The following is a 25133-nucleotide window of genomic DNA, read 5'->3' on the forward strand; positions in this document are numbered from 1 at the left end:
ACGGTCGTTACCACAGTTTGACATATCTAACTTGAATGTTTGACTTTGCAGATACGTTTGGGCGGGCCCCGTGGTCCCGTTGCGGCTCCTTGGGGAGATTCCGAGCCGCACCGCCCCATTCGGCAGAGGCTGCCTAGGGTCATACATTACGATGTTCAGGAGTTACCGATTACTCCTGACATCGACCCTGAGGAGATTATGGGTGATGGACGCCGCACACATCACCAGGTGCCGCGATTCAGGATCATGACTGACGAGTACACGAGATTGGTGAGGATTCGAGAGATGCATCTTCTTCGTCATCGCTCGTTCGACTAGACGCTGATACGGGATTTGGGCATCTATGTTCAGTTCGGTCGTTTATTATCAGATCGATGGGCAGAGGTACTTGCGTGTGACTCGATTCCTTTTGTCGAGCTCACACGTGAGCTTTACTCGACCTTTGCTTTTGCGCCTACCGATTTTTTTAGCCACATGCGGTGTCATTCTCGCTTGGACGACATCAGTATGAGATGTCTTTCCCTGACTTCGTTGTGGCCACGGGATTTTATACGGCCGAGCAGGTTCAGGATCCTGATTTCATGCAGAGTTTTCGTCGCTACACGCCGCATACTCAGCGGACCCGTGAGCACTGGCTCACGGAGGACCAGATCGGCCAGTTTTGGGCAGAGATCGCCGACGGGGCCCACTCCAGCGCTGTTGTGGAGTCGTCCATCAGGGACCCCGTCCATTACTACATTCACAGGATTGTTGCTTGTACTATCGTAGGTCGACATTCGGGCCCCGAGAAGTGCAGCAACCTTGATCGGTTGTGTCTTATTTCCATCATTGGCCGTTGAGAGGCCAATTTGGCGATGCTATTGCTCTCGTCGTTCGCACAAGGTCACAGCCTACAGCGATCCTCAGCACACTTATCCTTAGGGCCATATATCACGAGGATCGCCAAGCGACTCGGTGTGTTCGACCGTTATCCGGTTGGGTTCTTTACTCCGGGGCCAGCTATTGGGGTCTTTGGATTGGATGAGGCTCGTCGGGCCGGGATTGTCGAGATGTATGATCCGCCTAGGCTCATGCCGGTGAGACAGGGACCATAGGTACGACCACCTGCAGGATCACCTGCTACAACTTCACTACAGATGGGGTTCCCGACACACAGGAAACATGCTCCGATCCCACACATTATGTGTCCTCAGTAGCAGCATCCGTTGAGGCATGCATCTTCTTCATTATCACAGCCACCACTGTAGCAGCCTGTAACGCTAGACATGATATATCAGCAGCAGCTGGCGATGCAGCAGGAGCAGTGGTACAACGGGCCCACCTGGCCCGACATGATGATTATTTTCGATTATTATTTACTTCTTTGCAGGTACCCCTCCCACCTTCATTGAGTATCACAGTGGAGCAGCTGGTGGACCCGCAGGATGGTGCAGACGATACACCGCCATCATAGTAGATTTTTGGTTACCCCTTTTTGCTTTATTTTGATTTTATTCTCATGGTCTGTATAATATTATTATTATATTGGGAATATTGTATGGGTAACTAGTTGGGCTTCTATGTATTCATTCATATCTTTTGATGTATGCTGTGTTTTATTATTTGTATATTATGTTGTAACCGAACTTTGTGGTGTAGTTCACTATAAACCCTCACGAGACCCCACTCGTCCTCCCGGGCTACCGGCGGGTTTAAAGGGCTTGTTGTATATGCTAAATGCAATCGTGATTCCTACGAAAGTGAGTTAGATCTTTTAACATTTTTTACTTATTTAACAAAATTTATTATGAAATGACTTAATTCGGCTCGGTAATTTTTTTAATAAAATTAACATAAATCATTTTCATAACTCTTAAAAGACCTATGTCTTACACTTGTGAGAAGCTTGCTTCTACACGTCTCAAGATTTTGCAGGTTCGGTTGTCAGTGTTGGTTATTGGTTGAGATGAGAGTGTTTATGAGAGTTCATGAGCCGAGTGGTCCATTCCAGCTGATATTAGGTGATTTCAGTTTCATAATCTATTTTGTTTTTATTAGTTTAAATGTTAAAAGTGTAATTGTATAATTGCTAGTAGAACCATCACATTAGAGCCCCGTGTTTTAATTTTTTTTTAAAAAGTCAATTGCAACCCCGTCCCTCAAATGTTCATTAATTGTTTAATTATTTTAACATTGAGGACAATGAAAACCTCAAGTATGGGGATGTGGGAAATTTGAAAAATTTTAGTCCGATAGTACCTCGAAGAGTGTTCGGAAACCAAAGTTGTTAACTGTTAATTATTTTCATTAATACCAAGTTATAGGTTTCTGGTCATGGTTGGTTTTTCAGCTTCTTATCAATCTTACTCACAAATGTTTTTATAACGAGAAGTTGAAGATGGGGTCGTTTAGGCGGGGATACCGAGTCATGGGGACAGGTACACATGTTTATGTCGGTAACCTAATTCCTCCTGTACATGTGTAAGATTTTCCTTATATATTTATATATATATATATATATATTACACATATAATATGTAGTATACACATATGTCTTTTGAGTACCATTATCGAGAGTAACCGGTATGCCCATAATATTTAGAACTTGGTTGTCTCATGCATTTCGAGATCTTAGCTTGGCAAGATTGCAAAAGTGATAGAGGCACTTAGGTTAAGCCTCGTCTGGATGAGTGAGAGTGTGGGTATTGGGGGTTGGGCCTCATATGTTATATATATGAGCAAGGATAATGTGAGGGGCGGGGGTTGGTTCCCTTAGAAAACATCGTTGGACCTATCTTTTTCATTTACTCTAACCCGATGTTATTTTTATGAGACGATCTGGCTTAATAGGTTTCTTTGTAATTGTTTTACTATATATCAATAGGTTGTATTGAGCAGTACGTTTATGGATGTTTAAAAAAAGTGTTATATTTAGTTATGTAATTAGCAGTTGTTTGTGTTTGATTAATTGTTTGTATAGTAAAAAAATAAAAAATAAATAAAAAATCCTATCAGTTGTTTATGTTATGTATTTATTTATTTAGTTGTTTGTAATAAGCCGGATCGGAACATTTGAGCCACTTAAAAAAAATTCCCTTCCATACCCTTACACTTGGCCCCGTTACAACCCTTTTAAGCCCTCTTGATTTGCATTCGTGTCAAAGCACTTATATGGGTGGAGATTTGACTTGCTTCCAAGCTTATTACTTTGTGTTCATACTTGGTTTAGAGAGCAGAGAGATACTAGCACCTCTTTTTCTAGTCCAGATATTAAACCGAGAGGAGAGTTATTATATTATGAGAGGTATAAGCATGTATGCCTTAACCGGAAACAAAGTACACTCGTCTGAGCGGCTCTATTGTTTTTATTATATCATTTAACCTTATTTGTGGGATGTCAATCTAGAAAGTGTCAGTCTGGAAAACTGGGCATGACCTTAAACCTTACTAGTATTAATGGTGATAATTTACATATCTATGATGGAGGTTGATGTTTGCTTTAGAGTTTGCTTGAGGTCAAGCAAAAGATAAGCGTGGGGATGTGATGGTTGTTTAATTTGTATGCATTTTTAGTTCGTTTATTTACTAGTTTTATTCATTTATTTTAGGAACTTCGATACTTCATACGTGTCTGTTGTATTTCAGGTCATATACGTTAAAACAGCTAATTTGGACCTGTTGAGGCACGGGATAAAGACCCAAGATGTCCAGCACGCAAAACAAGAAAGATTAAAGATTGTTGCTGGTGACATGTCCCATCGCATATCACGATGGGCATGCTTGAAGACCCATCGCGTATTGCGATGGGTGTTTAATGAAGATGTTGACTTAGGGTCCATCGCGATACGCGATGGACCGGTGAAGACCCCATCGCGATACGCGATGGGGTGTGCAGACGGGCAGCTAGGGTTTTAAGTTTATTTTCATCAAACTCGATGAAAACTTTGTTTTTATCAACAGAGGTGATTTCCAGAGCTGTTTCAAGGAGATTCCATCATTCTCAATCAATTGGAGAGTCCCTATATGATTCATATCATCCAGATTGAAGATCTTACGATGCAGAGATGCGGCTATACTCGTAGGATCTCACCCGGGAATGTAAAGTTTTTAACAATTCAGTTTTCTCATGTGATTAAGAATGTTTATGTATAATTTTTTATGGTTAATCTATGATTATTGATGTTTAGTATTTCTGTGTGTTCAATGGGTTTAGGTTTACGTTGATCTGAACGATTAGTTACCAGTTGCTATAATAATTGATCATAGGGTTGTTTGATTAGGTTGAATACGATAAAGCATATAATTTCCCTTAGCTGAGTCACACTGGCAGGGACCCTTTGATAACCAGTGCCGTGTGTAAAGCGATTATTGTTGCCTAAGGTTTTGTCTAGTTGATCAGTCTGTAGTTAACCGTTAATGATTAATCTGTTGGTTGCATGAGATTACTATAAGTTATTTACTTGAAGTCCCGGGTGTGATTTGCTTTTATTTATTGATTGAAACTTGTTTACTTGCTTATTTGCTTAATTCCAAACTTAAACTATTTGCTTGTGTGATCAGCACTAAAAACCAGTTACTTCATAATATTAAATCTTGTTTACATGATTTGCATTGACCACATACTCCTTGTGTTCGACACCCTACTTACCCAAGCTTACATAGGTGAATAGGAATTGATTATAAGTGTTTTTCACTAGATAGCGGCAATCTAGCATCAGCGTCTTACCAGGTCAAAGGTCGGACTGAACCGGGAGGGTGTACCAGTGTTTAACCCGGATGATGTCATATATAAATATTATATATATATATAGGATGAGTATCATTACAGAACTGTTAAATTATTTAAGAACTTGAAGGAACCCTAGAAAACTAACGTTTTTTTATAATTTTTTGGTTTATTAATGTTATTTGAGTGTAGTTTTATCATTTTTATATCTATATTTACAATTACAATTATGAAAATTAGTTTTTATACATTTCTATGTTTTGTTTTACACATATGTATATTTGTTAGTACACAAATTTTACACATATGTAAACTTGTGATTAATATATGTAATAAATTTTTTATATAAAATATGATAAAACTACTCTTAAATAATGTTACTATATAAAACAATTAAAAAAATGTTTGGTTGTTTAGAGTTTTCTAAGAGTTTTTAACTTTTTTAGAGTTCTTAAATAATACCAACACTATATATATATATATATATATATATATATATATATTTTCAGGAGAGGAAATTTATAGAGATCATTTGTCCTATATAATAGAAAATATCAGGTTTGTATCGGATCGAATCGGTCATATATAAGAATTTCAAATTTGTAACATCCTAAAATTTATATTTATAAATAAAAAGGAAATGAGTTTCATTTAATTAAACGTGTGTTAATATTTAATTAAATAATTAAATAAGATACAGAGTATGGACTTGGGTGAGAAAGATGGAATAAGGGGTGGGATGATCCTTAGGTCCATGGGCTTAAGAGAGTATAAATACTCCCTTAAACCTCCCTAAAACCCTAAAACCCTCATTCTATCTTTAAGAATTCTCTACACACTCAAAACACACACACAAACCTCCATACACGGACGCAAGATAGAAGAGAGATTAAAGAGCAAAACCAAGCCTATACCTTGATAGATCTTGGATACTTAAGCAAGATACAATATTGTTCATAACCGAAGCTAAACCGTAACCTAAAACAAGTAAAGGTACGTTCTTTATCTTTAATGGTTATGTTATTTTGAACGGTTGGCCATGGAACTTAAACATAGAGTAAATCGGGTCTAAATGAACCATAAAGTTACAAACTTGATGTTTAAAATGGATTCAATAAACTCATGTATGTATACGGCTCATAAAAAGGAACCCTAGATCTAGCTTTAAACGTTTTTAGCCATAAAGGTCCAATCTTTATGGTTGTACGGGTCAAGTGTTAGCCGAAAACGGTTAGGAAAACATTTTTGGGTTAATACTGAACCATAATAGGATGTTAAGGACAAGAGACGTGTTGTTAATGGTGATAAAATGACCCAACAACTTCAGCTCGTTCGCATACAATCACATGGTCGAATACATTGGAGTATTCGATTACAATGGGAATTTCGATTACATTGTTAAACTCGAATACACTTATATATTCGAATACAATATGGAAATTCTAGTGTAATGGTCATAATCGAATACATTTGATAAACTCGCATACAATATGGATGCCCGAATACAATCATACACTCGAGTACGTTCATGCATTCAAATTTAATGGGCAGATCGCATACATACATACATCTCGAATACACTTATACGTTCGATTACATATAATATATTCACATACAATGAGAACCCGATTACATTGATAGAATTCTCATACAATACAAGGACCCAATTATAATGTAAAATCGATTACAATGAGTCATTAGAATATAATATATAAGATCAATTACATGATGGGTTCAAATACATGCTTGTAACTCGAATACAATGCAGACTCGATTTCATGTTTGTATTCGCATGCAATGGTAAATCCAATCATAAAGCTTATATTCGATTACAAGCATGGGCCCGCATACAATATGAATTCAATTGCAAAACAAGGGTTTGAATACATGTATACACCCATATGCATACAACATATTCAAATACACTTGAGGACTTGAATGCATGGGTGATTCGAATACATGGTAATATAGGTGCTTGCGTGTCCTTTGAACCCCGTATGAATTAAATACAAGATTGTATTCTAAGTGAATAGAAAGAAAGAAAGATTAACCAAGGATTGAAATAATTGATTACAAAAGAAAGGAAAGAAAAGAATACTAAAGTAATTGAATACCCTGTATTTTAATACATTAGTGTTTGAGGGTAGAATTATATTCTAAGTAGATTGTATTCTAATATAAGGCCATTAGAATAAACCAGACTTAGCTATTTTGGCTGAAACTTGAATAATGTGAATAGGACAAGTATTGATACACGTGATTAATATTCAGTCAGCAGAGCTCAATTAAGGAAAGGAATAACCGTGAACGGAGAACGAAATATGATCCAGGTGAGTTTCTAGCCCCAATTCTTTGTTATGTTTTTCGGGGCTGTGTGCATACTCGATGTGATAGTTAATACACTTACCTTAAATGGTAAGTGTATGCCATGTATGATTTATATGATAATTAATATATGTATTGAATGTGAACAAAACTTGTCAGTACGTGAATGATCTTCGGATATTGCACGTATTGACGAGGAAGGTATGTATATGAATATGAATGTGTATGAAAGGTATATGTATGATATGTGAGTATGTATGAGTGTTAAAGGAAGTATATATAGAATTATAAAATGATATGGGTATGTGAAGAAAGTCTGCACGAGTGTGGAAGAAAGAAAGGGATCAGGCCCTAATAATATCTGAGATAGAGAAGTAAGGGATCAGACCCTAATAAAATCTGAGATATACAAGGAAAGAGAGATCAGACCCTAATAATATCTGAGATAGAAAAGGAGAGGGATCCGACCCTAATAATATCTGAGATAGAAATGGAATGGATCAGACCGTATGAATTCTGAGATAGAAGGAAAAATAAGTATATAGCATAGAAGTAATAAAATATCAACGTATGTATGACTGTATGAAATGAAGGAAATAAGTAAATTACTTAATGTGTATCTTAGGATTCATATATGAAGGTAAGTGTATGTACTGTATGTTGAATGATTAACTAGAACTCACTTAGCGTAGCTGACTTTTACTATGCACGCAGGTGAGTAGAATGAGCCAGCTGGCTTGAGCAAGGCACATGGCAGGTGAATAAGAGGCTGGCATCTGAAGACTCAAGACGTTTTATGTTTATTGATGTTTAAATTGAAAGACGAAATGTTTGTTTAAGACAAGTTATGAATTATTATGTAATGTTTAATGAAAGTTTTAATAATCCGCGAAAGTTTTCTTAATTCTGATATATATAGACTTTTAAACAATTATGGTGAAAGTTTTTATTAATGTTTAATGAAAGTTTTAATAATCCAACGTCCAGTGTAGGGCACTGGTGACGGGGCCTTACAAGTTGGTATCAGATCAAAGTTCGAGAGAACTAAGCACCCTACATGCTTAGACTCGAATAGAGAATGCGATTAAAGTAAGAAAACAAAGAAGATGCCAATTCAAGATAACCATGTGTCACTCAAGTAAGCTTAGTAAAGGTAAAGTGTATGGTTAAATAATAATGTATATTGATGTTAGTTTAATTGCTAAAGAAAGGATATATGAATGTTAGGGATAGGATTAATTGATTGTCTAATTGATTAACTGTCTAAAACTAGACCATAGCACAAACAGACTCATAAAGGGAAGTGTATTGGACACTGAAAGTATCGTGATCAGCTAATCATAGTTGGCCATTGTTATTACCTGTTAGCCTTACTATCCTTGTACTAAATAGTTCAATGAGTGATGATGTTTGTGTTTCCTTATAGAATACGAATGGCTGGAGTTAGGAAAGTTGCTGGAAAGGGAGGGCGTACGGGACGTCATGGCAGACCACGTATTGTTCGAGAACCTTCTATAGAACCAGCTGTTAACTCTGCTGAAGGACCAAGTGAGACTCTGCGAGGGCTAAGCCAGAATGAACGGTATCAACTTTACCCTGCTGTTCAAGCCGCCATTGTTCAAGATGTAGCAGTTGTAGTGAAGAACATGAATCCTGAAAAGTCGGCTGGAAGTCATGCAAGAACATCTGAAAGGTCAGGTGTAAATGGTAAGAAAGATGATGAGGGAGAGAAGGGTGATTCTAGTGAAGTTCGATCTATGAAGGTTGATGATAGAAAGAGAGGTCGAGGAGGGTGTAACTGCAAGTCCTTCAAAGGTTGTGACCCGACGAAGCTGACTGGTTTGGGAGACGCAATCACTACCCTCCAATGGATAACCACAATGGATAAGGTTATCCGAATTAGCGAGTGCCATCCTGACCAGGCGTTGGGTTATGCTACCCAATCTTTCGGTGAGGAAGCAATGCACTGGTGGGAGTCGGTTGAGCAAAGAAAGAGTCGGGAAGAGATTAAGTCCTTAAAATGGGACGACCTGAAGGAGATGGTCATGAAACGGTTTTGTTCTAATGCTGAGGCTGAAAGGGCTGAGATGAAGTTTTTGAATCTGAAGGCTGGTAAGATGACACACCGTGAGTATACTATCGAATTCAACCGAATGTCTAGGTTGGTGCCTGAAATGGTTAACACTGAGGCCAAGAGGATTAAGTGCTATGTGAGAGGACTGCCACAGAATGTCTGCACGCTAGTCAGGGCAAATAAACCTGCAACTTTTGACTCTGCCGTCGAACTCGCAGAAATGGTTTATGATGACCTGGAAGTGGACGATGTGATGGTGGGAGAAAAGAAGGATAAGAAGTGGGTCAATCATGTCAAACGACACGGTACTGAGTTGTGGAACCCTAAGAACAATCAATCGATAGTTTGGGTGAAGAGGTCGAGTAAGACCTATGGAAAGATGCATGGTGGTGAGGGCAAGTGGATTAAGTAATCTGATGTTTGTTATAAGTGTGGTAAGGCTCATGGTGGAGAATGCAGGCTTGGGTCAAATGCCTGCTATAAGTGTGGAAAGGTGGGGCATTATGCTCCATATTGTAATTCAAAGCCCGTATGCTACAAGTGCGGTAAGACAGGTCATTTTGTTAAGGAATGCACCGATGGAGGAGCTGGAGGAAGTGGAAAGATGGATACTGATCATGCTATGCCAAAGACCAGGACCTACATGCTGAGCTAGGAGCAAGCCAAGCAGGTCCCAGATGTTGTCACATGTACGTTTCTAGTAAACGGTATTTTTTGCTTCAGTATTGTTTGATTCGGGTGCTAATAGGAGTTTCGTAGCTACACCATTTAGTAAATTAGCTAAAATGAAACGTTGCCGAGTGCTTGAAACACTTATAGTAGAAACCGCTAGTGACACCTCGGTTAAAATAATGAAAATGGTTAAGGATTGTAAGATAGAGTTAGAGGGATGTTAATTCCCTGTTGCTTTGTATGTGATGACCTTAGGAGAGTTCGATGTGGTTTTTGGAATGGATTGGTTATCTGAGTTTGAAGCTCAGATAGTGTGTAAGAGTAGGATAATAAGGTTAAAGTCCTTGGATGGTATTACACTGACGGTTTATGGTGATAAGGAAAGTTATGGGCTTAATGTCATTTCGATGATAAAAGTCGAAGGTATGTTACGACGAGGGTGCGGTGCCTACATGGCGTATGTTGTCAACGCTACGGCCGAGATGAAAGAAATGAAAGATGTTCCTGTCGTGTGCGACTACCCAGAAGTATTCCCTGAGGATCTTCTAGGGTTACCACCGGAGCGAGAGATAGAATTTCAGATAGGTTTAATACCAGGAGCCCAGCCCGTCGCGAAAGCGTCTTACCGTCTAGCACCATCTGAGATGAAAGAACTTGTGTCCCAACTACAAGAAATCCTAGACAAAGGTTTTAAAATACCAAGTGTTTCCCCGCGGGATGCACCGGTGTTATTTGTGAAGAAGAAGGATGGAAATATGAGAATGTGTATAGATTATCGTGAGTTGAACAAGATTACGGTGAAGAATAGATATCCGTTGCCACGGATTGATGATTTGTTTGACCAACTGCAAGGTTCGAGTTGATTCTTACGAATAGATATCAGATCAGGCAATCATTAGTTGAAATTGAAAGAGGCAGACATCCCTAAGACAACGTTTTGGACGCGGTATGGACACTATGAGTTCCTCGTGATGTCATTCGATCTAACAAATGCTCCTGCAGCATTTATGGATATGATGAATAGGGTGTGTCGGACGATGTTGGATAAGTCAATTATCGTTTTCATTGATGATATATTGATTTATTCAAAGAGAGAGTCTAATCATGCCGAGCATCTGAGGGAAGTATTGGAGGTTCTAAGGGAAGAGAAGTTGTATGCTAAGTTTTCGAAATGCGCATTCAGGTTGCAAGAATTGTAGTTTCTAGGTCACGTGATCAATCCTGAAGGGATTACCATGGACCCAGATAATATTGAGGGGTTAACGAATTGGAAGACTCCGTACAACCCGACTGATATACGAAGCTTCTTTGGGTTGGCTGGCTATTATTGGAGATTCATCGAAGGCTTCTCCAATATAGCCGCACCATTGACCGGTATCGAAAGTCTGTAGTATTCAGTTGGGGTAAGTTCCAAGAAGAAGCTTTTGAGGAATTAAAGAAAAGACTCACGCAAGCTCCAATCCTTGCTTTACCTGATGGTGACAAGGATTTCGCTGTTTGTACTGATGCTTCAAATCGTGGGTTAGGTTTCGTGTTGATGTAACGAGGAAAGGTTATTGCTTATGCGTCCAGACAGTTAAAAGTCCATGAAAGTACTTATTCGATGCATGATTAAGAGCTAGCAGCTGTAGTACATGCTCTCAAAATATGGAGACGTTATCTGTATGGTACTAAGTGTACTATTTACACAGACCATAAAAGTTTAAAGTATTTCTTTGAGTAGAAAGAGCTGAACATGAGACAGAGAAGATTGCTAGAATTGATAAAAGACACAAACTACGATGTCAAGTACTACCCTGGAAATGTTAATGTGGTCGCTGACGTGCTAAGCCGTAAGAATGAGGAAGTCATTGCGACAGTGAACTCGTATAAGTTGATTGTTAGCTCTGATCTCTTTGAAGAAATCATCAAGGAACAGTCTGAGGTGCTGGCAGATGATACACTAATGAAGAAGGAAATAATTTTTGGGAAATAAGACGAGCTGATGGAAAACATTCATGGTGTTAAGATTAGGTTTGACCGTATGTGGATTCCACGCCATGGGAATCTCAGAGGCCGAATCTTAGATGAAGCTTAAAAGTCGAGATACTCGATTCATCCAGGATCCACCAAGATGTATCAGGATTTGAAAAGAGACTACTGGTGGCCAGGAATGAAGAATGATGTGGTTTATTACGTCAGTAGGTTCTTAACTTGTTTACAAGTTAAAGCTGAGCAACAGAAGCCTTGTGGGAAGATGCAACCTTTGGAAATACCATAATGGAAATGGGAACACATCATCATGGATTTCATAACTAAGCTACCTCGTATAGCTAAGCATCATGATACCATCTGGGTGATTGTGGACCGTTTAACGAAGAGTGCTCACTTTCTGCCAATACGAGAGGCTATCTCGTCAGAAACGTTAGCAAGTTTGTTCATAAAAGAGGTTGTAACTAAGCATGGAGTGCCACTGTCGATTGTGTCCGATAGAGATACTTGATTTACTTTGAGATTCTGGAAGAAGTTCCATGAAGCTATTGGAACAAGATTGAACATCAGTACGGTGTATCATCCTCAAACATATGGACAATCTGAAAGGACTATCCAAACCCTTGAGGATATGCTACGTTCTTGTGTTCTAGACTTTGGAGAAAGTTGGGATGATCATCTGCATCTAGTAGAATTCTCATGTAACAACAGCTACCATTCAAGTATTGGTATCCCACCATTCGAGATGTTGTATGGAAGACGTTGTAGAACTCCTGTATGTTGGGGAGTGATTGGTCCGAAAGAGCTTGGAAGTTTTGAGGTTGAGCAAGAAATCTCTTCAAAGTTTTATCAGATCAAAGCAAGGGTGAAAGCTGCTCAAGACCTTCAGAAGTCGTATGCTGATAAGCGGTGACGACTGATCGAGTTTAACTTTGGCGACAATGTGATGCTCAAGGTCTCGCCTTGGAAAGGAACTACCCGTTTTAGGAAAAGAGGAAAGTTGAGTCCGAGGTACATTGGACCGTTCAAGATTTTAGAACGTGTGGGTGAAGTAGCTTATAAGCTAGATTTACCCGATGAATTAGAATGAATTCATTCAACCTTCCATGTTTCTCATCTTAGGAAATGTCTAGCTGATGACACGTCTCACGTGCCCTTGGTAGATATTGAGGTTGATGAACGGTTAACCAACATTGAGCAACCCGTAGAGATAGTTGACCGCAAGGAAAAGCAACTCCGTCACAAGGTTATACCCTTAGTGAAACTGATATGAAAGCATCGCGTGGGATCAGATGCTACATGGGAAGTTGAGGAAGAGATGCACAAGTTTTACTCGGATTTGTTTTAGTAATAGTTAGGTTTCGGGGACCGAAACCTCTTTAAGGAGGGAAGACTTGTAACATCCTAAAATTTATATTAATAAATAAAAAGGAAATGAGTTTCATTTAATTAAACTTGTGTTAATATTTAACTAAAGAATTAAATAAGATAAAGAGTATGGACTTGGGTGGGAAATATGGAATAAGGGGTGAGATGGGCCTTAGGTCCATGGGCTTAGAGTATAGAGACTCCCTAAACCTCCCTAAAACCCTCATATCTAACTTTCATAATTCTCTGCACACTCAAAATACACACACAAACCTCCATACACGGCCACAAGATAGAAGATAGATTCAAGACCAAAACCAAGCCTATATCTTGATAGATTTTGGATATTTAAGTAAGATACAAGATTATTGTTCATAACCGAATCTAAACCGTAACCTAAAAACAAGTAAAGGTACATTCTTTATGTTTGAAGGTAATTTTTTATGAACGTTTGGCCATGAAGCTTAAACATAGAGTAGATCGGGTCTAAATGACCCATAAAGTTACAAACTTGATGTTTAAAATGGATTCAATGAACTCATGTAGTATAAGCCTCATAAAAAGGAACCCTAGATCTAGCTATGAACGTTTTTTAGCCATAAAGGTCCAAGCTTTATGGTTGCACGGGTCAAATCTTAGCCAAAAACGGTTAGGAAAACATTTTTGGATTAATACCGAACCATAATAGGGTGTCAAGGACAAGAGACGTGTTGTTAATGGTGATTAAATGACCCAACAGCTTTAGCTCGTTCGCATAAAATCACATGGTCGAATACATTGGGGGTATTCGATTAAATGGGAATTTCAATTACACTGTTAAACTCGAATACACTTATATATTCGAAAACAATAAGGAAATGCTAGTGTAATGGTCATAATCGAATACATTTGATAAACTCGCATACAATATGGATGTCCGAATACAATCGTACACTTGATATGTTCATGCATTCGAATACAATGGGCAGATTGCATACATACATACATACATATATACATACATACATGCATACATACATACATACATACATACATACATACATACGTACGTACGTACGTACGTACGTACGTACGTACGTACGTACATACATACATATCTAATACACTTATACGTTCGATTAAAATTAGGGACTCGAACACAATGCTGACCTCGCATACAATGGACTAGCCACATACATATAATACATTCGCATACAATGAGAACCCGATTACATTGATAGAATTCGCATACAATACAAGGATCCGATTATAATGTAAAATTCAATTACAATGAGTCATTAGAATAAAATATATAAGATCGATTACATGATGGGTTCGAATACATTCTTGTAACTCGAATATAATGCACACTTGATTTCTTGTTTGTATTCGCATGCAATGGTAAATCCAATCACAATGCATATATTCGATTACAAGCATGGGCCCGCATACAATATGCATTCAAATGCAAAACAAGGTTTTGAATACATGTATACACCCAAATGCATACAACATATTCAAATATACTTGAGGACTTGAATACATGGGTGATTCGAATACATGGTAAGATAGGTGCTTGCGTATCCTTTGAACCCCGTATGAATTGAATACAAGATTGTATTCTAACTGAACAGAAAGAAAAAAAGATTAACCAAGGATTGAAATAATTGATTACAAATGAAAGGAAATAATAGAATACTAAAGTTATAGAATACCTTGTATTTTAATACATTAGTGTATGAGGGTAGAATTATATTCTAAGTAGATTGTATTCTAATATAAGGCCATTAGAATAGACCAGACTTGGCCATTTTGGCTGAAACTTGAATAATATGAATATGACAAGTATTGATACACGTGATATATATACAGTTAGCAGAGCTCAATTAAGGAAAGGAATAACCGTGAACAGATAACGAAATCGGATCCAGATGGGTTTCTAGCCCCACTTCCTTGTTATGTTTTACGGGGCTGTGTGCATACTCGATGTGATAGTTAATACACTTACCTTAAATAGTTAGTGTATGCCATGTATGATTTAAATGATAATTAATGTCTTGAATGTGAACGAAAGCTTGTCGGTACATGAACGATCTTTGAATATTGCACGTATTGACGAGGAAGGCATGTATATGACTATGAGTGTGTATGAAAGGTATATGTATGATATGTGAGTATGTATGATTGGTAAAGGAAGTATATATAGAAGTATAGAATGATATGGGTACGTGAAGAAAGTCTACACGAGTGTGGAAGAAAGAAAGATATCAAACCCTTATAATATCTGAGATAGAGAAGTAAGGGATCATACCCTAATAATATCTTAGATAGACAAGGAAAGAGGGATCAGACCCTAATAACATCTGAGATAGACAAGGAAAGAGGGATCAGACCCTAATAATATCTGAGATAGAAAAGGAGAGGGATCAGACCCTAATAATATCTGAGATAGAAAAGAAAGGGATCACACCCTATGAATATCTGAGATAGAAGGAACAATAAGTATATAGCATAGAAGTAATAAAATATGACCGTATGTATGACTGTATGAAATGAAAGAAATAAGTAAATTACTTAACGTGTATCTTTGGATGCATATATGAAGGTAAGTGTATGTATTGTATGTTGAATGATTAACTAGAATTCACTCAGCGTAGGTGACTTTTAGTATGCACGCATGTGAGTAGAATGAGGCAGCTGGCTTGAGCAAGGCACATGGCAGGTGAATAAGAGGCTGACATATGAAGACTCAAGATGTTTTATTTTTATTGATGTTTAAATTGAAAGACGAAATGTTTGTTTAAGACAAGTTATGAACTATTTAATGATTAATGAAAGTTTTAATATTCTGCGAAAGTTTTTATTAACTCTAATATATAGAACTGCGTTTATGAGTAAATCCAACGTCCAGTGTAGGGCACCGGTGACGGGGCCTTACAAAATTTGTAAGAGAACATAGTGAAGATGATATTAAAATAAGAAGTTAAATGGCATAAATGGTGGGGGTGAACCACCACGTTGTTTGTTTGGTAAAATAGAAGATAATTTTTTAACCAAAAATTATTATATTATGTGGACTTCAAAGTAATAATAAAATGGATTAGATTTTAAGAAACTTTTAAAAGTTTTTTACTTTTTCTAAACACCACAATTTCCAAGACACCATCTCTTTCCTTTCACCTTCTTTATCAAAATAACCCTACAAATCCTTTCATCTTTTAGAATCTTTTAAACAGTATTCACATTCTAAACATCATCACACTCCATCAAATAACCAGTCCATGCTGTTAGTCCGCCACCAGGTTGAAGGATGAATACCTACTGCTGCTGATGCCCAATCAAAGTCAGATGGAGCACGTGAAGTTCGAAGTTTAAATGGGAGCAAAGTTCAGATCTGTTAGGGTTTAGACTTTAGAATGTTTTCTTTTGGTTTCCACCTACTCTGACGAAAAAATACTAAAAAAAGCATTTTTTCCGGTTCACCCGGCGGGTCACCGGGTCCGGTCCGACCGCCGCGCGCAAAAGTTGGTCGGGCCATTAGAAAACAGGTCAAATATCATGTTAATAGCCTCTTCACTTAACTTGTCTACACATGCATCCTTCACTTTTTTATCAACATAGCCAAACCCCCCCCCACCCATAAAATATTAAGGAAATTAGATCTAAGCTGATTAGACTATGTGGTGAGGGCAAGGGTCATCTTGAAGCTCACTTCTCCACAATTTTAGGCTCGTTCAAAAATCCTCTTCACCATCTCATCGTATTTCCTTACTACTCAAATTACCTTAAGTTTAGCCTTCTTGACAGCATCCTCAATCAGCATTACCCTGCCACAGTACAAGCCCCCAAACATGTCGCATTTGTGGGATCATGCCCCTTACCCCTCACCCCAATCGTCTTGGCCTTTTACCATCTCAAAGAAACAACCTTTCACAACTATGACATTGACTCGTTAGCAAATTCAATGACCACTCATCTCGTGGCATCTGATGATGACTTGTCCTATATAATGGTCTTTCAGACTGCTGACATAATGGATGTGACTGATGAATATGATGTGATTTTCTTGGCTGCACTGGTGGGGATGAATGTTGATGAAAAAGTGAAGGTTTTTCAACATTTGGCCAAGTATATGGTCCCTGGTGCCACCCTCATGCTAAGGAGCGCCCATGGCGCTCGTGCTTTACTCTACCCAATGGTGGACCCACAAGTTCTTCAAGGGTTTGATGCTCTCTCAATTTATCATCTAGATGATGATGTGATAAATTCTGTTGTTATCTCACGGAAGTATTTAAAGCCAGTTAACAATGATTGTAATAAGCTTCAACTTTAGCTAATGGCTCAATCATGCAATCAAGTTGCAAGTGTTGTGACTTTCAAGCTTTCAACAGTCCACTTAATAATATCAAAATGATCGATGATTAGATCATTCGGTCTTGAGAGACGTGTTCTTAACTTCGATATGTATGCATGGTTATATGTGTGTGATCTTATTGTAATTGATATGCTTGAAGTAGTCAAATAATTATTAACTAAAATTATACTAATCAAGACACTAAGTAATATTCTAGACCCTTAAACTTAACTTAAACTACTAACCGACAAGTGAACCGATTGACTCTAGTACAACTAAGTAAGTCCGGATATCGAACCCAGGAGACTCTTTAAATTACGAAACTAGCAAACAAGACTCAAATACAAGACACAACTATTTATTAATAATATTTGTTGGGGAATTTAATACTAATAATTAAAACTCTAAATAATTATTAACTAATGATTACTTAACTATTAAACTAATAATAAACTAATTAAAACCTAACCCAAATTAATATAATAATAATAAAACCTAATCATAACCTTAAACTAATTATTTAATTAATAAAACCTTAACCCTAATTACTTTAAACTAATAAACAATTTAGAAAACTTGGATTAATTTAGATGATAAAGATAACTACCCAGGACAGAATCCCCAAAGTTACGGTTATTAATTAAATGGAAAACACAAGTTATGAAACCGGGATCGTAAAATAGGCCCTTGACAGAAAACCCGAACAGGACCCTTGAACTTCAAGAAGACGCCTATGGATTTCTAACAAGTTTTAAGACTCACCAGTTTATTAATTAAACTTCCTTACAGTTATTTAATAACTTATGTCTAAGTATCTTTATGACGAAAACCTACCTTATAGCGTGGAATTCAAAGATAGTTGAGAAGACTTAATTAACTTAATAGACTAAGCTGAAAATCAAACCAAAAATGACAAGTTGGTAAAACTAAAGGGGTTTAAAAATAAAAATCCTGATTTATTGACCCATCGCGATACGCGATGGGCATAGCCAAAGAGGCCATCGCGATAAGCGATGGTCCTTGATGACACATCAACACGTGTCACCCGGAGGTGACACGTGGCAGACGACGCGACACGTGGCAGATGGTGTTTAAGAAAGTGACACGTGTCCGCCACTTGGCGACATGTGGCAGTCTCTGAGTAAAACGTGTCATCGCGATAGGCGATGACCAAAAAGAAAGGGGCCGTCGTGTACCGCGATGGGACCACTTTTCAGCTATAAATAGGAGTGTTTGGCACATTCATTTTCACACCCAACCCCACTCTCTCTCTAGAAATTTTCTCTCTCTACCTCGATTTCCGTGCCCTGACCCGATAAATCATAACCTCGTAATCCGTACCATATACCGATGACACCTCGAAGTTCATGCCGACTATCCCGACAACCGACGCACCTCGTTTTGCGTGCCGACCTCGTAACGCGTGACGACCTCGTAAACCGTGCCGACCCGACATTCTGCCTCGAAGTACGTGCACGACCCGGCGACCCCCGAACGTTGCCTCGATTTGCGTGCCGAAGAGTTGTTGATCAAGATTCGCAAAGTACGTGCAAGCGTCGAAGTGCTGCCCAAGAATATAGAAAATAATAAGCTAAGCAATGTAGGGGTTTTGCCCCAATAAAATATTATTATTCCAAAGGCTTAGACCCTAGTCGGGGGTATAGCCTAGACCTTGATTAAATTATAACAAAATTATATAAACAAAGATTACAACTAAATATAATTTCTTTATGGTTAAGAAATATAATTATTCATGGGAATATAGTTAAATAATATTTCTTCAAGAGGTATAGTTAAAAATAGTGTTTCTTTATGATTAAGAAACATGAAATTTTATATACAATGGTTATAGATAAATGACGTTTCTTCTTGAAGAAGAAACATAACACATAGTTAGCAAATACAGAGAAAGATTTTATATCAAAAATATTTCATTCAAACAGAAGATCAATCAAGGTTTAAGCTATCAAAACCAGACTAACGGTCTGTAGCCGGATTAAAAGACGATCCGGGTATATATATAAACCTATTTTGTTATAGGTCAATCATTCATTCATTCACAAAGGTTTTCAAACGAGATCACCACATCATTCAGAAGATAGAAAATAAAGACAGTCAAATAAAGATTTATGGGATTACGTGTTCCCTATTAAAATACAAGATAGAAAATAAAAACAACTCAGACCGAGTACACATGTGTCTGGATCCAAAAATAGTCAATCTAGTCTATCAGTCAAGGCTACGTGACCGCAGACTAGAGGTCATAATAAAAGTTCTCCAAAGGGTGTCAAGACCCGGAGAACCGTAATTGTGTGTGTATAGCAGTGGCACAATCCCAGAAATAATAGACGTTTCTGTTGAGATTGTCTCATGAAAACTATCTTGTCAGTCAAAGAAAGATTTATAAAATGTTTTCAGAGTCAACGATTCACCAGCATATCGCTGACGTATCCCCCCCCATGTTACAGGAAATAAAAAGTTAGTACAAGTAGCAAGGAAATAGAGCCATTCAAGAAGATAGACACTCGCAAGGTAGAGATGACTCATTTTAAAATTATTAAAATATTGCAAACAATATTTAACAAGTTTTATAAATTAAAAGAGGTTTATAAATCAAACTCTCGAATATTTGTTATTCGAAAAGCCTTCTAGTAAATCATATATTATTATTATTATTATAAATAAAGATTTTACAAATAAACTAATGTTTCAATATATAAATTAACATTTTATTATAAATTAAAGACTTCCGCTAAAACTCTGATATATTTTCAAAATAGGTACCAACTGTTGGTCACACGCCTAGGCCGTAAGTCGGGGTGTGACATAAATCTAGTAATCTCGACAAGCAAAGATCTATCAATAGCTTATCACCTTACATCTTTTTAGACTAGCAGCTCACTTTTATCTGTTTAATTGATTTTATTGTTTCTATGATTTTAATCGATATTAATAACAAACTAGTCAAGAACACACAGTAAATGACCTAATAAAACCCTATCATATGAAACAATCGACAAGGGCAATGTGAAACTATAAATTCAAGTAAACAAAACCAAGAAATCATACGCATTAATTAAATCAAAACTCAACAATTTACTTAGAACATAAAATCCATAACGAAACGAAATCTAAACAAAATCAAACCAAACTAAGGTTCATCATGACCTAGGTAGTTTATAGAATTTAGCCTAGCATCATATAGCCTAAATCAAACAAAAAAAGTAATACTGAAAACATAGTGAAAATCTAATAAACGAAAGATTAAAGGCGATAAAACTCGTAATCTCTAAACGTGAACGTATAAGTCTTCACCGGCTGTCCTCTTGCCTTCAAAATCACCAAGAAACACGAAAGATAGCTCCAAGAACTCTCAAATTCGGATGGTGGCTTCAGTTTATGTTTAGGTTTAAGTTAAACATGTTTAAATAACCAAAACAAGGCCCAAAATATAACAAAAATGAATTAAAGTCCACCTAGCTCCTCCTAGGCGCCGCGCGATGGGCTTTGGCTTCCCAGGTGGCGCGGCGCGGCGTGCTCTACCAAGGGGGCCGGTCACACTGGTTTTCTGTCCTGGCTCCTTCCTGACGCATTCCGGATCTCTGTTTTGGCTTTTTTAACTCACTTTTCGTCCTTTTTGATTACGATCAACTCCCAGAACCTACGAAACATAAAAGTGTTAGCAGTATACAAATCTTGACTAAAAACGAACAAAAAAAATTAAAATATTAAATAAAATATACATAGAAAACATAAACATTTAGCATTATATCAAATATCCCCACACTTATTCTTTTTTCGTCCCTGAAAAAGTTTGATGCAGTTGGATCAGAATCAGAAAATTACAGTCTAACAAACATATAGGTTAATTTTTAAAGCTCAGAAAAACGCAAAAACCGCGATCACCGATATTGTTGTCCATTTAAACCCATGCCTTCAGAATCAAAACTTTTGTTGCTCTCTTTTTTCATGAATAGTTAAGACGATCAAGGGTATTGTTTATCCACCTAAGCTTAAGCATCAAAGTTTACCAAGCAGCCATTAGATACGATTAAGGTACAATTAATTAATAGCTAGTGTTCCTCACAACATGACATACCCCCGTTATCAAGCAATACCCTGAAACCATCACCATAGGTGAGCATGAAAAATTTCATCTGTAGGGCTTACATGTAGCGTGTCCCTTGTGGTCCGTTTCTTAATGGTAATGAGACGCGAGCAAGGGGAACCCACATGACTAACAGCGTGGATGATCAAGTCTGTAGTGAATTTGTACTTTTGTACTTTTGTGATCATGTTTATAGACTTATAAGGGTTTCTTCTTTTTGGCTTAATTTTAAATATCCATAACCCCACTTAGGAATTGTGAATACCTAGATGAATAGATTACATACAGACCCATGGTCTTAGGACCCGAAGCATCCCATCAATACAAGATTTAATGCTATAATACCATACGCTAATGAGGTGTAAAACACTAAACTAGCAGTTTAAGATTAATATCACAGGCTACGCGGCATACTCTAACGTTAAACCTAATATGATAACGTAATCAGATTTTTAAATTTTTTAATATTTACACATTTCATACCAATAATTGAGGCTTGAGTATGGCCCGACCTTTCATTACTTATTTTCCACGGACAAAACCTTTACCCACAAAAGATTTCCGTTTTAACCATTGTATCAAATTTGCCCTTTCATTTTCAAGGCTGAGCCTACCGACACATCCCAAGGTAAGTGCGCTTTCTTTTATTTATCTCATATTATTAGTAGTTTGAAATACCAATTTATGATAAAATCATCATCTCCCACTTTAACGCAACAAAAACTAGACTCAAGGGACATTTTTAAAGCAATTTTTCAATTTTTTTAAAACCAAACTTAAGTACAAAAACGAAAACAAAACTAAAATTAGTTAAAACACTTGTGTCCCATCCCCACACTTAAATTTTGCATTGTCCTCAATGAAATGAAAATAAACTAAAGAAATTATACAAACTCTACACTTGAGTTTTCACTCAAGAACCCGTTTTGATGAATTAGTTCGATGGATCGAGGGGAGTTTCCTCCACCTCGGTTGAATCCTCCGGCCCTCCAAGATAATGCTTTAGAAGATGGCCGTTTACTTTCCATGAGGATCCATTGTCCGGATTCTCTAACTCCACCGCTCCATATGGAAATACTTTGTTCACCAAATACGGTCCCGTCCACTTGGATCTCAGCTTACCTGCAAGTAACTTCAAACGAGAATTAAATAACAATACTTTATCACCCTTCTAGAAGTCTTTACCTCCCTTTAAACGTCGATCGTGCAAAACTTTCGTCTTTTCCTTGATATCCAACGATCGAGAATACGCCGCATCACGAAGTTCCTCTAACTCATGAATTTGAAAATACCTCTTTCTAGCGGCCTCAGTAAGATCAACATTTACCATTTTCAACGCCCAAAACGCCCGATGCGCCAACTCAACGGAAAGATGACATGCTTTACCGTAAACTAACATAAACGGTGTAGTACCCAACGGTGTCTTGTACGCGGTTTGGAATGCCCATAGCGCGTCATCCAACTTCTCTGACCAATCTTTCTGACTTATTCCCAACGTCTTCTCTAAAATTCTCTTCACCCCTCTATTTGCATTCTCGACCTGACCATTCGTTTGAGGATGGTAAGCGGTAGAGGTGCGATGAGTAACTCCATAATGAGCTAATGCTTTCTCCATGACGGAATTACAAAAATGAGTACTTCGATCACTAATAATCGCCCGTGGAGTTCCGAACCGAGTAAACAACTTCTTTAAAAATTTCACAACAACTCTAGCATCATTTGTGGCCAATGCTTGGGATTCAACTCAATTTGAAACATAATCTATTGCCACCAAAATATTCTATACCATAAAATCAATGCCCCAAACATCAAAAATTTCAAGAGTTTGTATGGGATTTTGAGGCATCTTGTTCTTAGATGAAATATTTCCGGTGCGTTGACAAGCGTCACAAGTCTTAACAAATTCCACTGCATCTTTTACAACCGACGGCCAATGAAAACCACAAACAAATACCTACTAATCGTTTCAATCTTCACCCGATCCACCTCTATACCATCTCTTGAAATTTTATGACCCAAAACTATACCTTCCGTCACCATAAAGTGACACTTTTCCCAATTCAACATTAACTTTGTTTAAATGCACCTTTTCAACATCCTCTCAAGATTACCCAAACAATGATCGAAAGAATTACCGTACACCGAAAAATCATCCATAAAAACCTAAATGGATGTCTCTATCATATCCTGAAAAATTGCCACCATGCAACGCTGAAAGGTAGCCGGAGCATTACACAACTCAAACGGCATGCGACGATACGCATATGTACCATACGGACATGTAAAAGTCGTCTTCTCTTGGTCTTCCGGTGCGATTAGAATCTTAAAATAACCTGAAAAACCATTAAGAAAATACAAAAATTGCTGACCTGCGAGACGCTCCAACATTTGATCTATAAACGGCAACAGGAAGTGGTCTTTTCGAGTAGCGTCATTCAACCTCTGGTAATCAATACAAACCCTCCAACCGGTAACGGTACGCGAAGGAATAAGTTCATTCTTCTCGTTCATGACGACCGTCATCCCCCATTTCTTTGGAACAACTTGACTCGGACTTACCCATGGAGAATCCAAAATCGGATAAATCACTCCGGCATCTAACAACTTAAGAACCTCTTTCTTGACAACCTCTTGCATATTTGGATTTAAACACCTTTGGGGTTGAACCACCGGTTTATACTAATCTTCCATTAAAATCCGGTGGGTACAATAAGCGGGGCTAATACCTTGAATATCTGAAAGTCTCCATGCAATCACCCCTTTATTCACCTTTAACACCTCTATCAACTTTGCTTTCTCTTCCTCACTCAACTTAGAAGAAACAATAACGGGCAAATCCGAGCCCTCTTCAAGATACGCATACTCTAAATGTGACGGAAGTACCTTCAATTCCAACGGAGCGGGTTTTTCCGCCTCTTTTTCACAAATAATCTCACTAACCTCCATGATCTCCACCGAACAAGAAACGTTATCTACAAATTCTTCCTCACCATCCTCCATAATTTCCGTCAACTCTTCACCCGTATCCATCCCAACCAAATCGGTTCCACAAATATAATCAAGACACTTATCAAAACCCGGAATAAAATAATTATGAAAATATACCGAATGGCATGGACCCTAACATCATCAATATCATCCGGGTGCTTCATCGATTTTGAAATATCATAATTAACATTCTCATCACCAACCCGAAGTGTGATCCGCCCCTCATACACATCAATAAGAGCGTTAGCCGTTCTAAAAAACGGCCGACCGAGAATAATGGGAACCTTCTCGTCGGCCTCCATGTCAAGTACCACAAAATCAACCGGAAAAACAAACTTGTCAACTTTCACTAATAAATTCTCAATAATACCTCGCGGATACTTAACCGAACGATCCGCCAATGACAAAGACATACGATTCGGTGTAAGCTCACCCAACTCCAACTTCTCAAACAACGAATATGGCATAAGATTAATACTCAAGCCCAAATTCGCCAATGCTTGATGTTGTAATTGCTGCATGAGCTTTACTTTCTGCCTCATACATCTTCTTCTCTTCATCTTCCATCTCTTTGTACTTCTTGATCTGA

The 25133-nt window shown here is 37.7% G+C and overlaps 1 pseudogene; it reads left to right on the forward strand.

Annotated features, from left to right (window-relative positions):
- The first annotated feature begins 8463 nt into the window (after window positions 1–8463).
- Window positions 8464–17519, forward strand: LOC143566883 (nicotianamine synthase 1-like; annotated as a pseudogene).
- The last annotated feature ends 7614 nt before the right edge of the window (window positions 17520–25133 follow it).

Source organism: Bidens hawaiensis, unplaced genomic scaffold, assembly GCF_021521415.1.
Source record: "Bidens hawaiensis isolate Kalapana, Puna unplaced genomic scaffold, B.hawaiensis_p1.1 tig00023065_1, whole genome shotgun sequence".
NCBI lineage: Eukaryota > Viridiplantae > Streptophyta > Magnoliopsida > Asterales > Asteraceae > Bidens > Bidens hawaiensis.